The sequence below is a fragment of the Eretmochelys imbricata genome, chromosome 18 (genome assembly GCF_965152235.1).
Source record: "Eretmochelys imbricata isolate rEreImb1 chromosome 18, rEreImb1.hap1, whole genome shotgun sequence".
NCBI classification, from domain to species: Eukaryota; Metazoa; Chordata; order Testudines; family Cheloniidae; genus Eretmochelys; species Eretmochelys imbricata.
In genome coordinates, this window is record NC_135589.1 from 16,415,045 (window position 1) to 16,431,257 (window position 16,213).

Sequence of the window (16,213 nt, forward strand, 5' to 3'; positions counted from 1 at the left end):
GAGACTCGTAGAGCAGTGGGGGAAAATGTGCATTGCCCCGGTCTGCACAGTGCTATCAGCTTCTCTCTCAAACACAAATCCGTACGTTCCCCCACACCCCATAACCTGGGCGGTGCAGCTACGTTGCAGCCTCATTGTCCTGGCCTTTCCATATGCATAAAATATCCTGGCACATTTTCTTCTGCGAACACAGCTCTGAGTATGCAATCAGAGGGCAAGGACTTCCCTGTACATCCTCCCTACAAAAGTGTACCCCATTTACCTGAATGCACCAGTGATTCACCTCTGGCTATAGGAACACTCAGGATAGCCCGCTACAAAACAAACTTCCTCGCTCCCTTCTCCCACTCAGTCACCTGTCACTAAAAGATCCTTGACCTAAGAGCGATACAATTTGCCAAGAAAGTTCTTGTCCTAGACGCCGGAAAGGCTGTTTCTGATAAGGAACCCAGTCAAGAAATCAACAAACTGGACTTCAAAGCAGGAATGACTTTTTAAAGCATGCTTTCTAACCCTTGGAATGCCTTTCCAGGTACAAGCAGATTATACAATGGAAAAGCTTCATGCGGAAAGAATGACAGTGCCAGGAATACACAAACCAGAGGGCAATTATTATACCCAGGAAGAAACTTTCACAGCCTAAGACTTTGCATAAGTTCTGAGGTAAGATTACTTGAAAAGTACAAGAAGCAGCATGGACTAGCAGACAGACACAGAACCAGGGGTTGAGAGAGCTGGTTTCTAGTCCCAGATCTGCCACCCTTAACCTTGCTGCCTTGATTTACTCATCTGGGAAATGGGCATCTGACTATTCCCTCCCTCCTTCCCAGGGGGAGTAATTGTAAAGCACTGAGATCTCCAGACAAAAGGTACTCGAGAATTACAAAGCACTATTATTATTCTTTATAATTCAAGCACTCACGGCTATAAAGCTAGATAAAGTACTGTGACAGTAACCGAGCGCGATCCTTCTGTTGCACAATTTCCAAATCCCGTTCTGTCACCGCCTTGGCCCAGTTTACGTGAATTTAGCTGTGGAGAAAGGGGCTACGTTGGCAGTCCCTGAAGATCCACAGAGTCTTTGCATTGCCAGAGTGGGTGCAACCTGAAAATGGCACTGTCAGTTTCCCCTCCTCCTGGTCAATGCGACTCAATCTTGGTTTGCAGAGAACCACGCCTAGCAGCATCCCTCCTAGCTAGCGTATGGTGCACAAGGGGACCGTTCAGATGCCATGGTCCATCCAAGCCCTGACGCTCTGGTAGGATTGTGAACTAGTTCTAATAGGGGGGTTTGAGACTGGAAACTTGTCCTCTTGGAACTATGCTGAGACCACCGAGGATGGTCCTGTGTTTAAAGCCTCAGGTGGGTGATCAGTGTCCAGTTCCAGGTACTGCCTCAGTTTCCCCATGTGACCTCGGGACTGTCGTCATTTAATCTCTCAGTTCTTCAACTCCCCATCTGTAACACTGGGACAATGGTACTTTGTCTCGTCTTTTTAGATTGCAAGTGATTCAGGGCAGGGACTACCTCGTAGTACGTGTTTGTACAGCTCCCAGTACAGCGCGGCCTTGGTCGGGACCTTTAGACACTACTGGAATCTAAAGAAACTTTTCACAAGTTGAACCAATCCGTTATTAGAATGATTCTTGCCATCAATGAAGAGAAGGGGAAATGTTAAAACACTTGAAGTTCAGGCTCAATTTAACAGATACATAGGAAATGACTAAAGGACCAGAGCAGTGGCTCTTAACCTTTCCAGACTACCGTGCTCCTTTCTGGAGTCTGATTGGTCTCCTCACTTAAAAACTACTTGCTTATAAAATCAGACATAAAAATACAAAAAAGTGTCACAGCACACGGTTACTGACAAATTGCTCATTTTTACCATAGAATTATAAAAAAATCAGTTGGAATATAAATATTATACTCACATTTCAGTGTATAGTACATAGAGCAGTCGTATGAAATGTTACTTTGGACTGACTTCGCTCGTGCTTTTTATGTAGCCTGTTGTAAAACTGGGCAAATATCTAGCTGAGTTGATGTACCTCCAGAAGACATCTGTGTAGCCTGAATTGAGAACCACTGGACTAGAAAACATGGCTTATAGCGATAGACTCAAAGATCTCAGTCTATTTAGCTTAACAAAGAAAAGATTAAGGGGTGATTTGATTACAGTCTGTTAGTACCTACATGGGGAACTAATATTTAACCATAGGCTCTTCAATCTCGCAAAGAAAGGTATCACATGACCCAATGGCTGGAAGTTGAAGCTAGTTAAATTCACACCGGGAAAAAAGGTGTAAAATTTTTAATGGTGAGAGTAATTAGCCATTACAATACTTTACCAAGGGTTGCAGTGGATTTCTCATCACTGCAATTTTAAAATCAAGATTGGATGTTTTTCCTCAAAGACCTGCTCTAGGAATTATTTTGGGGAAGTTCTCTGGCCTGTGTTGTACAGGAAGGCAGACTAGATGATCACAATTGGAATCTATGGATCTACGAGGTTCAGTTTGAATAAACATTCAAAATGGACAGCTACTTCTCCAAATTCTACAATCTAAAACAGGCTAGAAACTAATAATTTACGTGTATATTGCACCACAGATGATCAGGTAAAAAATGTGGTGGGAATCTTCCCCAAAATAGCCTTCTAGTTCTGATTTAAAACCAAACTCAGGGACCAGGCAACAAAGCCCATGTATCCCAGACTCAACACAGACAGAAGAGAAAATAAAAGGAAGTCAAATTTTGCCCCACCCAGCCTGGACCACAGGAGTGTTCAGGCAAAAGCTATTCTAATGATCAAGCAGGCGGCCTGGAAACAGACACACATATCTCTTGAATGATTACTGAGGAAGTAAAGACTAAACTGCTATTTCTTCTCATGGGGAATCAGCCAACTTTGACCTTTGTCAGCTAAGGTCAAGCAATCTGTTCTACAAACGCCCTGAATGTTCAAACTCAGCACCTCAGCCAAGCTTTAAGAGCCAATTTTTTCTTTCACTGGTGCGGTCATCCATGACAAAACAGAAGGAAAAGGGAAAAACTTTCCCGGTTCTAAAGCTGAGAAAACCGTGTTCTGTCCATCAAATTGGTAGCTGTGTGAAATTTACTAAACTGCCCGTTAAAACCACAGAGAGTGTCCTTGGCTTGGGTTAATGACAGGCCTCCTTCCTGGGGAAATGAGTGAATAGTTTTAAATCCAGATACAGTGTAGTCTAGTGGCTAGAGCACATGCCTGGAAATCCTAGTGGCCTGGATTCTGTTCCCAGCATCAACTTTGCTTCATCTCTCTGTGCTTCAGTTTCCCCCAATCTGTAAACTGGAGAATGATACATTCACTTAGCTCCTGCTGGGAGGGTTTTGAGGCTTAATTAACATCCATAAAGTCTTGGAGACCTTTAGATGGGAGGGTCTATAGAACTGCGAAGTTAGGTTGTATCGCTGAGGCTGAGTGACGTAAATCATACCAACATCAGCACTCAGGCCCACAGCACTGTGTCAGCAGACCGCTGCTCCCGCCGACACAGCTTCTGTCGTTCGCAAAGGGGGTTTTATTAGGCCAACAGGAGAGCTCTCTCCTGATACAGCTGCACCGCTGCAGCACTTACGTGTATACGTGGCCCAAGAAATACTCAGATCCCATTGACAGTCAGTGCTATTTGCGTGGCTAACTTCCCCTAGGCGCCTCTGAAAAAATCCCATCTTAAATCCCCCAAAACGTGGGCATCTTCCTAACCAGGAACCTTTTGTTTCTTCCCTTGTGCAAGCGCAAAAGGCAGACTCCTGCCCACACCTGTTTGGGTCCAGGGAGGAATGTTTTCATTACTGGTCCGGAGGGCGGGATAAAACAAAACAAAACAGAAAAACACAAAGGCTTTGCTGCTGAAAGAAGCCTATTCTGTTGAGGGAGATTTAAAGTAATTGCCAGGCAATTGGAGTCACCATCAGAGCTCCCCGCTTCTGGTGACTTAGTAAGACAAGAGATGGGAAGTGAACCGGAGAGCTAAAGAACACAGAAGCTCTTTAATCTGTTTACAAGAGAACAAAGCCATGCATGAAGCTTTAACTGCTGGGGCTCTCCTCCCGTTTCCTGACATTCCTCTCCACACCCAGATATTTCTTGCCCCTCAATCAAAGACCCATCCTAGGTGCCCATTCCCTCGCCACATTCTGCAGGTGCTCTTCCCCCAACCTGTCTCACTCTTAGCTAAGCCTTCCAAGTTCTGCTTTGGATAACAATAAGGAGCACTTTTCATCCAAAGGCTCTCACGGCTCTTTACAACAGAGAGCATAAGGAACTTCACTCTGCAAAACCCAATCCAGCAAAGCACTTGAACACATGATTAACTTAACTTTAATCATGTGCTCAGGTCCTAGGGGAGTCAATGGAGCTTAAACTTTAAGCACGTGGGCAAGGTCTGTGCTAAATTGGGGTCCACTTCTTCAAAGGCAGTTGGGCGCCTAACTTCCATTGGATGGGATTTTCAAAGGAGCCAAAGGGAGTTAGGCACATAAACGCCAATGGAATTTTAGGAGACTAAAAACCTCTCAGGATCAGGGCCTAAGTGACCTGGCCAGGGGCAAACAGTGAGTCTTTGTCCCTCTTTGGTGTTGGCTTCGTAGCTGGATTCAATGCGCGTCTGGTTAACAAAAGTGGAGCCTGACACTACCATACAGCTGAGGAGCCGTGCAGATGAATTTATATGGTAAAGGGATTAGCTTTACAGCTTTGCTGTCTCAAGGCAGCATTTCCAATCAGGCAGGTCACAGGCAGCACCTCACTAAGGCAAGGTGTGTCTATTGACAACAAACATTTGTCACAATATGAGAGCTGAAGTTGAGGGGAAGAGGAAAAGGGTTTAGGAAGAGACTGTTGGACCCAATTTTTACTGTGCTGATCACTGTTGGTGTGGAATATCTGTTGGCTTTCCTTTTAATTGGACTGCATTTTTAATTTTGGTAGAGAGGGGGGAAAAAAATCCATGTTTTGGGTTTGTACTTTGGTTATAAGACCACATGAAATAAATACATACCCTGCCAGGTAAGAGGGCAGAAACTGTCCATCAGATTCAGAAATATTTAATAATTTCTTGCACTAATAATAATAATAATTTCTTACACTTCCATCACACCTTCTGTTTGAACACTTTGCTACGCTCAACCAACAATGAGGTTCAAATGTTCAGAACCGCTATGACGATGATTTGCTGTTTGTCTTGCTGCAGTACTGAGAGTTCACAGGATGGCATCAGGGTCCTGATGTGCTGTACAAACACAGAGAAATGGTCCCTGCCTTTGTGCAAGGGATCTCATTAGGGTTGGGAAGGATGGAAAAATTTACCGCAGCCTTGGGTTCAGCAGCCATTACAGTAACCAATACCCCTCTCACCTCCACCCCCATATGCTTGGGGTTAGGCCAGGAATCCACAAAGATCTCCTTGCACTGAACCCTCCAGTCCTTGCTGTTATGCAGAGTCCTGGGGACAAAGTGAAGGAAAAATAATGAAAACGAATAGCAACAGTGATTGCGATAACAGAACCTGAACACATCCAGCAGCTGGCAGGGAAATGCTAGAGGGGAGGTGGTCGCAACACCAGCAGATATTTGCAAATCAGCCTGTAGCTGGGTCTTCAGCAAACACCGCGGATAAACACTAGGATTAAGGAAACCCATCTACCATAATCCATCATTCTGGGTCAGTTGAATCTCCGTGCTGTGTTTCTGTCTGAACTGGCTGCTAAGGATTCTCCTTTCCCATTCAGAGGAGGGCTCCTGGACTTGCCAAATAAACACCAGGCTTCCAGTTTATTTTATCAGCTGTGCAGGATGGGGCACCCTTATTGTGCAAACCAAAATACAGGAACACATGGCAGCATTCGGAGCAAAAGAACAGCATCTCCTCGCACCCCCCGCCAACACGATCCCTGGGAAAGTCAAGTTAACAGGAACTGGCCAGGGGTTGCATGAAAGGCAGAGGGGTGGGTCAGAAAAGGCTTGAGAGGCCCCGTCTTATGGTTAGCCTGACAAGGAATGATAGGAAACAGGTTCTCACATTATTATTGCAGTACCTTCCCAACTAAGATGAGGACCACATTGTGCAAGGTGCTGTACACGTATACACACACACACACACACACACACACACACACACACACTGAGCAACTGTTCTTGATGCACATAGCTTACAGTCTAAACAGACAAGTCAGACGGCAGGTGGAAGAAAGGCAGGATTATTATCCCCACATTACAGATTGGAACTGGGGCACAGAGAAGGACTTGGTCTCACAGGAATGTCTGCAGCAGAGCCAGGCATACAACCCAGATCGCTCAAGTCCCAGTCTGGTGTCTTAAATATGAAACCACCCTTCCTTCCCCCCTTCCCTGTGCATGGGTTAGTGGGAATTGTTGAGTGGGATGGGAAATTCCATAAGGGAAGCAGGCCCAGAAGGAGGTTATTCAAAAACGGGTGAATAGGGGAGGAGAGGGAAGCTCCTAAGGCAGGGAGAGACCCAGACCACAACCCCAGATCCAGCTACATCTGGGATCCAGATCTCAATTGTGTCTTGAGCTTGTTGGTATCCCCAAGGGAGGGAGAAGGAAAAGAAGAGAGCAGGTTGAAGAAAGGAAGAGTAGGTGGGCTGGTCAGTCAGGGGCCGAGGAGACCAGGAGGGCAATGAAAGGATTTCAGGGACAGTCTCCATTTCCTGACCAGCGACAGCAACTCCCACTGCTGACTCTAGGCCCCAGAACTATCCAAAGCCACACACGTTAGCATATGGTGGTAACGCAGCCACTGGAAGTAAAACCCACTCTACTGGCAGCTCTTTGGGACAGGGACCATCTTTTTGTCCTGTACAGCCCAATGGGGCCCTGGTCCATGACTGGAGCTCCTAGGTGCTACAATAGATGAGGAAAATAAAACTGGTCTCCCTGTTATCTTGTCTGTGTAAACCTGGTCTGTCTTCGATCCAGTTCAGGCTTTTTCATGGTACCCGTCACCTCAGACTGTAAGTTCTGTGGTGCAGAGAATGTTCGTTATTCTAGGTTTGCAAATCACTGGGGAAATTTCTGCTAGCCCTACCGCACAGTGTTTTGGCTCACCCCCACCACAGTGCTGTAGCAGTGTTTAACTGAAAACTAGCCCATCAAAAACAAACAAAAAACCACCCTTATGCTGAGCCCTGAAAAATCTCCATCCACTTCAGCAGTGTTTTAAGGGATATAAACCTCTGAAAACTGGGGCTAAACAACAGAATGCTGAAAAATTCAAAAAAGATTCGAGCTTGAGCCATTAGGTGCAAAGACTGTTAGGATGTGTGTGCAGAGCCCCTAGCACAATGGGTCCCTGATCTCCAAGTGGGGCCCTCCTGGCACTACAGGAATAGAAAGAATCCATCATTCAAACGTAGCAATGTGGAGTCAGTACCCCAGACAAGAATAAATAACCTATAGCATAGCCATGGGAACTCCCAAGCCACCTCACCAAATGCAGACCCAACACAGAGCGGAGCTGCTTGTGAGAGCTGACTGCATATCATTTGCGGACAACAAACCGGGAGTGAAGTCTTGCTCCCTCTGAAGTTTTGTTGTTGACTTCAGTGAGAGCTGCAGCTTTCCAGATTCACTAGCTGACTCCTACTTTAAGATGGACAGATTGAATCACTTTGTTATTTCCGAATTTTAAACGTCCATTTTTCATAGAGGAGCTGTGTATAAATTAGAAGCCGCACAGGTCCAAAACACTAACCCCCAGGAGACCCGCTGTACACTTTCCCATTAGACAAAACCCCCTTTGTATTTTTTTCTTGCCCTTCCTGAGTTCCCTCTGCTATTCATCGTTTGCAACTTATAAAACCAATCCCATCAATGGGAGCGGATCATTTCTATTTCATTTGGTGGAGCGGACGTTAAACAGAGCCCTGATCTTAAAAACAAGCCCCCGTTGGGGAAAGCTTTCCCAGCTCCAACTGGCTGGAGCATGAAGATCACACAAAGTTGCAGGGCCAGAATTTCATCTCAGGTACAGGGGTGTGAATGGGAGATGAATCTGGCCAACAGGCTGCATCGAAAGGAGAAAGCTTATTTATATTCAGTTTTGATTATTAAGCATGTAGCTTTCGAAGCCAGTTGCATTTGTCATGTTCCCCCTTCCCCTCCAGTTGCATAACTCTTCTCTATTTTTGCAGCTGAAAGGCTCTGTGAATAAGTCTGCGCTGCCCCCGGCACTCATTACTCCACGTTCACTGTGGAAGCCCCAAATCCCCCCATCCCCGCCCCTAGGCAGTGACTAGACAGCATAGATTCTTTATTCTATTCAGAGTGGGTGGTCTCAGAGCTTTTACCACTGTGGGTCCCCTTTTCCTCTGTATAATTCCATCTTACATTTTCTTCACCGCTGAAAACTCCACATGTCATCAGTTACGGGGGGGGGGGGGGGGGGGGAGGGGTGTTAAAGAGAGATATTTATCGCCTGCAACCTCCAAGTTCTCTCTTAGCCCACATAGCGGGGAAGGTCACTCACTTCCACAACCGGGCCTCCATCACAACACAGCTCCTCATTCATAATGGAGCCTTTAGCCAGTGAATTTTTCTGTTCACAAACTGTCCGTGAGCAGATGGGTACAATATCTCTGAATTTGTCATTCAGAATTCTTTGCCAAATAATGCTGATGGATAATTCTGGGTCAGTAGCTCATTTGGTTTGCAAAGAAGATTCACTGTTCAAAATGCTAGGCTTTTTGATTAAACACAGAGGTCACGTGGCAGGCTTTTGTTCTCTCACTGGATGAGCGTAGATCTTAGAATCAGGTTTCAGGTGAGAATCCTTGCAATTGCAATTTGTTATTTCCTTCCTTTTTACACTCTTGCAACACTTGCTCAGAATTCATTGATCCCACAAACCTCAATGCTAATAAATTCACTCACCAGGACATTCACCAAAAACAAAAACAAGTGCTCATAGCAAATTTGCCCCAAAATTCAAACTAACATTGATAGGATTCTTTTTTGAAGCTGTCACTGTCTCATTGTCTAACACTAGGGTCTGGTGCAGGCTTCTCGGCTATTCCTATAATAGGGTTTTAAGCAGTATTTCTCTACAAGAACACACACTTATTTTCCTGTGCATTGTCTGGCTAAAGATTTATGAAGGATTACAACACAGCATGAGAACATTCCTCACTGCGATTATCTCGCACTCTGAATTAATATTGACAGGAGTGGTTAGCTTTGGCATCTCAGAATATCCCACGATTTACTTGTACCTGCTAGTTTTGGAGGCTATAAACTTGCAGCTGTGACTTGTATTCTAATCAAATGGACTAGGATAGCTAAGCCCACGTGTAATATTTAGACTCTCACAGTTTCCCCATTCGTTTTCAGGTAAATAATTTATCCCAGAAAAACTCCATCCATTCACAGCCACTATGAAGAATTAATGGCCCACATCAATTTGCTATGCTCTTTAGTTCTCAAGGGGGACTTTTCACAAGGAGGAGCATGCTAAAAGCAGGCAGAATTTTAACCAGCTGAGTGCTGCTTCGCATACTTGGGACTAAAACACACCTAACAGGGCTTATCTGCGCACTGGGCAAGTTTCCTTCAAAGCTCTGATCTTCCAATGAAATACCAGTGTTTAAAAACACAGAAGGCAAGTGCCATATGGCTGCTGCACCTGTGGTTAGACATGGGTTAAACATGGATCCATTTGCACTTGTTCTTAACTTTCCTCAGTTTCCTGGTCACTTCGGTTGGTGATCAGAGAGTCTCGCTCTACGCCAGGTTTTCCCTTTCATGACTTAGTCTTGCCATGAAATCACAGGGTTGGAAGGAAGAAAGCAAAGCTCTGGAAAGCTGGTGGGAGCATGGTCTACCAAGGAAGGCAGGGGAGTGGGAATCAGGACTCCTGGGTTCTATTCCTGCCTTGGCCAGTGCCTGGCTGTTTGACCTTAGACAAGTCTCAATCTCTCTGTGCCTCAATTTGTCAGGATGCAAAATGAGGTGAAGCTGCTTCGCAAGCGGTCACGAGAGGTTTATAAAGCCCGTGGAGATCCTAGGAAAAGGCCATGGGAGTGCTAAGGGCTTACAGAATAAAATCTTGCCAATTGACATTGATGATCCACTCCCCTCTCCTCCGTTTGCATGCTGAGAATGGGCCTCTCACCACCGAAAGTTTAATAGCAGGGTGCTGGGGCAAGTGCTTTAATGGGCGCGGAGGCAGGTTTTGTTTGTGCCAAGAGTACATGTGAATTTTTAGTGGATGCAGTGTTTGATAATGTTCCCCTCCCCCCCCCCCGCATGCCCGCCCCCGGCGTTAAACGAGCTCTTTCCATCGGATGGATACAGACGGGCAAGTAAAAATATTAGCACTCACATGGGGCTGTGTATCTCCAAAGGACTTTACAAACATGAAATCATTGAAACCCTCAATACGCTGCAGGAGGCAAATAGATTGCCTCGGTTTCCCTGTCTAAAGGCCACGTGGTTACAAAACGCCCTCGCGGGAGCCTGTAATCCGTTTGACCGCACGGGAGCCTCAGTTAAGATGGCTCTTGATACCTACAGTGATGCACGCGGGGCTGCGCTTCTGGGTAGCATCGGATTGGTTCCAGAGGTCTCGTCAGGGCGGGACACCACGTGTGGTAAGGTCTCCGACTGCGCCTGGGTCGCGGAGGGGACCCTTGCTGCTGCTGTTGCCGCCGTCGCTGCTGCCTCTCCTGCCGTGGCCGGCTTCCCCCGCAACATTCCAGGAAGGTGGACGTGACCATGTCCCTGCCCACCCCAGGGCCCGGGAAGGAATCCACAGCGTGCAACGTGACTGCCACGCCGCACAACTCATGCAACCGAATCCAGAGGCACAGAATTCTCCCGCTCTGTGCGTTAAAAATAACTCTACTTCTGAAAAGAGGGTGTCGTTCAGAGCTCCAGCTGGGGCATTAAGAGAATTCTTTGCCCGAAGACTCAGAGATTATGGGGGGGGGAAATCTGCATGCTCTTCCTCCATGACATAATCCCAAGGATGCTTGTGCCCGAAGGGCAGCCAACCTGGTGAGCACTGTATCTTCAAGGGACTGGGGAAACAGAACACAAATCATTTGCATAGGCTTTTTCACGTGGCTGTTCCTGAACATGCTTTGCACTCTCTCTCTTTCATGAATCATCTCTGAAGAGCCAAATCCTTTTACGGACACATTTTTAATGGGATCCCTAGAATATACGCTATAGTCCTCGCTATCCAAATGAGCCAAGCATAAACACAGCTTTGGAATTTGCATGATTACTTTATACTCAGACTACAGGAGAGGATGATGATTTGGGGATTATTATTTTTAAATTGTCTCGGATTTTTAATGTATTTCAGAAATACAGTTTGGGCCTAACTACACTGGCTGATTATTCTATTTTAATATAGTAGTTTAAATTCTTTATACATTTTGCCTCGAGGACAATGTATTAATAATAAACAATGGTTAAAAATAGTATCCTTATAGTACACATGTGGGGATTCCCTTCTTATAAATTTGTTCAGTTTCATGTACACATTGGTATCTAACAGGAGCATTGGCAGGTTCCTCAGACAAAATTCTGTCAATTATATTGGTGTAAATCTACAGTAACTCCACTGACTTCTACTTGACAAAGGATAAAACACACAGACTGCTGTCAGGGATATTGTCTGCTTATAGTGGTGGAGGCATTTCTTACAATGGATCAAATTCTGGTCTCACTCTCACCACTGTAAATCCAGATTAACCTTCACTGAAGTCAACGGGAGTTTGGAACGTGTAAGGACCGCAAAATATAGCCTGACAGACTTTGAGATCCTACAAGTTATGTTCCTGATTCAAGAAGTGACATAGCATGTGCTTAAATCCATCTCACGCTAAGTGTGTCCTTATACCCCACTGACTTCAACAGGACTTCAACACGTGCTTAAGTTCTTTCCTGAATCAGGACACATGGGAAGATTGCGCTTTCATTACAGGCAAAATATGTATTGACTTCAGCGGGAGCTTTGCTTGAATAAGTTCTACGGGATCAGGTCCTAAAAATCAGTTATTTAATGCCACCTCCTCTGGAGTCAATGTGAAATTAATCATCGAACATTTTCTGTTTGATGCATTTCAAATATTTTTGTACGAGGGCTCACGTTTTGTCTCAAGTGATGCACCCTGGCGTTACTACCAGGTGCTCCAGCCCAGCTGTAAAGAGGCAGTATTTGCTGAGGAACGGTTTCCATTCAGAAAATTAAGGGCCAAATCATCAGATGAACTTCCTCAGCTCCCAGAGATTCCAATTGGAGTTGCAGTGGCTCATCTCCTTTCAAGTTTGGCTCTATGCTTCTACCCCATTTCAGGGAGATTTTCATATTCCATGACTGCCTTCTTCGCTGACTGGGTCATTAGGACACAGTGACAGCTACATCTCTTACCTGGGGATGATAGGACATTTAAAGAGAGCTCTCAGCTTTGTCACAACTCTCTCCAACTCTCTTTTTCTTTGTTTGCTTTTCTTTTTTAAATTATCCATCAGAAGCAAAGCAAAGGAAATTGGGAAGGGGAGTGGAATATGGAGGTGACATTTCAACAGAGAAAAATTATGTATATTCTTGGTATCATAATTATTAATTGTAGTAACTTTTTTTTATGATAGCACCTACAGACTCCGATAGGATACTGTACATGCTATATATTACTGCGTATGCTAGATTTAAACAGCTCCAACACAACTCTAAGAACTTTGATCTTATATCCTCAAACAATGTTTTCCCTCCATTTACAGTAAGTAGTAAGTCACATTGTCTAGGTCTCTTACCACCCAACCCAGGGACTCTTCTAGGACATTCAACTTCTTGATTCCCATTTGTGCAGCTCACTTCTTTTAATAAAATTAAAAGATTTAAGAAAATACCCATCCCGCTCCTCCCCCCACCTCTGCCTTATTTTTCCATTCATATTACAATCATTACATCAAAAGATATATTTCCTAATACCAACATTTAAAAAAATTTACAAAGCTTTTTACCTAAGCGATATATGTGTTGTTGAAAAAATCCCTGCTGTTTTTAACATTATAACATTTTTAGCACCTCATACAGCAAAAGAGCTTTGGAAATATACTTTCACTTTTAACAAAATCATGGCCTTTGATCAGAAACACTATTTAAATAATCTTTCCCATGGGGTTTTACCAGAACAGAGGTCAATAACCCTTAACTAGAGAAACAGACCGTATTGTTCTGCAACAACATCAAAACTGAGCTGTTGGGGTTTTTAACTATAAAGGATTGTTAGGATCCATGTTTCATCAAAGTTTGTACAACACCAACGCAAGAGGGTGGTGAGAGATCTCTCACACACACACAGACCCCTCTCTCTAAAACCCACCTTACATATTCACCCACCTCCTGAATTTGTCCTCCAACAGCATATACCAAAAGCTACTCACTTTAAAGCTTCCTCCAGCAATATGCTCAGTGAGCTGCCGTATATACTTACTTTAAAGCACAACTTCTGCTGACTAGACTGGGCAGAACAAACTTCAGCCTGGCTTTCCTAAGAAACCCTTTTAAAACAAGCGCACACGCAACCAGACCTCAACGTGCCTAAGGACACCTGAGGCAGCGATCAGCCAGACGCTACAGTCAGCCCTCACTCTGGCTTCACTGAGTGCCAAACCAATGAGGGGGGAGCTATGCAAATGCTCCGGTGATGCACTCTCTTCCTAGGGCCTCTGGCACACACGTTGTGGCCCTGATGAATAGTCCTTCAGCGCAGAGTCCCCAAAGGGCAGTGCTGGGAAGACAGACTTCTCTCCGGCAGGCAGCGGACATATGCCGGCCAACGAAGGGGTCTCTAGTGAGAAGGCACATGCTCCTGATCAAAGCAACAGGCCGTGGGCTGCTTTGACAAGAGGAAGGAAACACCGTGTTTCTGCTTTCAATGGCATAAGCTCAGCACAAAGCAGGACAGTCTAACATGCTTGCAAACACAATCCCCCACTACCTCTGTCCCGTCCCCCCCACTGGATCTGAGAAGGAATTGAGAGATCATTCCACCCATTATCCCTCAGGCTTGTTGAGCCAGAATAAAGGCGGAGGCAAATGGAGTCAACTCAAAAAAGAGGCTGCCGGAGTTCATTTTGCGATGTCGTGTGTTAACTCGGCTCAAATCAGACAAATCAGACAGAATTTCTTCGGGGTGCGGCAGGGGAGGGAAGCAGAGGCTCCAACAATTCCTAAAATAACAGACAGGATAAGTGCTACTTATCAGCACTGAGATTCCTCCTAAACATAGAGAAACACCCCCAAGGCCAGGCACATAAGGTCTCTTTTGACTCACACACTTCGTTGTATAGCATGATGTTCCCCATACATAAAGCACACAAGTACCAGTCAGCCTCGGTGGCTTTCGTTGTAGATTAAGGAAAACTGCCAAAACAAGAAAGAATAAAATCTCTCTGCAAGAACTGCCAGAGTGGACCAGATGCTGCAGAGGAAGGTGTAAGAACCCCGCAGTAGCAGATGTGGAATAACCTGCCCCCCACATTAGCCCTTATCCTTCTCTCTAATAGCTAGAGATTGGCTTAAACCCTGAAGCATGAGCTTTATCATCCCTTCCGAAAAGTTTGTGAGCACTGACTATAGCAACACCAGCTATTTCTGTTCTCCATATTCATGTCCCAACATTTTAAAAAATCTTGCTAAGTCCTTGGCTTCAGTGGCTCCCCATAGAAAATTCAGTCCATGTCCATTCGACAATACTTAGTTTTGGGTTATTTCTTGACCTTGGCCGAGTTTGAACTGGAGACCCGGAAGCCAAAGTCCCGCCCCCCTCCCATTATCAGCCTCCGGAGCCCATTCCGTCCCTCCCTCGTCACACTTCAGAGGGCTCTCTCAAGAAGGGCCATGGGCCTGGAACAGAAGAGCTGCCAAGACTCTCCAGTAGGAGGCAGCAGACCCTGAAAACGTTTGGGCTTTGGTTCTGCAGCATCACACCCAGCACTATTTAGCTGCTGCATCTGAAGGTGCTAAAAGTCCGCCTTAAGCATCCCACCCCCAAATGCAAACACAAGTATGGTCTCTCCTACCTCTGGCCTTTCATTCCTAACTAAAAAACACCTCATCTTGGAGAGTGTTTAATGAGTAACTGCAACCGAGTCTTGCGGCCTGCGGACGTTTCGGAGAAAGCAATTGGCAGAAGGGGTGGCTCTGTGGGCAAAAAGCTATGTCTATCATCGGGTTAGTGCAACTTTGCAATTGCCATCTGTTCAAACATTCCTATTGCAAGAAACAAGGAGCCAAGGCATTTAAAAAAATGTCTAAACAGTAATTGGTGTCTGTTTAGGACTGAGCATGGAAGCGGGTCAGAAATGCAGAAGCGATTATCTGAGAAATGCCGCGAGAAAGCAGATTAAAAGTTATTACTCTAACCAATTTCTCACTTGCAGGTGGCCTGCTGTTCATTTCCCCAAAAAGCAGAGGCTCCAACAACTGCTTTAATCAACTGCTGATGAGCTGTGCTGAAAACAAGAGTAGAGCAGACAAGGTGCAAAGGCATGCAGAGGCCACCTTCCCACCGGGCTCCCTCCATGTGAAGAGGCATCAAGAGGAAGGTGGGGCATGAAAGAAATCCTCTTAAGCTGAACTGATCCAGAAAGGCTCTCTTCACCGGCCCCTTTGGCTGATGCATGTGGCTAAGCTACAAGCTAGCAAGGCTGAGCTCTGGAAACCCGAGACCCTGCAATAAAGATACATTAGGGGCCAGATCCTCAGCTCAGCTCCTTGACTTCAGCGGAGCTCTGTCAACTTACAGCACCTGACGATCTGCCCCATGTACATTGAGTCCCTTCTCATTAAATTTCCTCAGTGGAACATGTAGGCTCCCAAATCGACTGCTGGCCTTTTAAAGCTCCATAATCAAAAAATCATGGACCCATTTAAAATGATTCCACAGACTTTGGGGGCCCAATTTTTCCTAGTACAAACCAACATACACCCCTCCCAACCTACAGGTGATCTCACCCACTCACACATTTCACGCACAAGGCAGAGCTGGCAGTCCCAAAATATCATGGCACTGCGCACCCAGCCAGACCTGCGAGTGCCAGTTAGAACTAAATAATTAAATACTTCCTAGCTCTTAAATAGTGATTTTCATGAATAGGTCTCAAGGATATCCAAGTCCAATAGGAAAAGAACTGAG

At 45.4% G+C, this 16,213-nt stretch overlaps 1 protein-coding gene across 3 annotated transcripts in view; it reads right to left on the bottom strand.

Moving 5' to 3' along the window:
- DVL1 (dishevelled segment polarity protein 1) overlaps positions 1-16,213 on the bottom strand; it is a 174,411-nt gene that overhangs the window by 28,861 nt on the left and 129,337 nt on the right. The gene's annotated exons all lie outside the window — the stretch shown is intronic.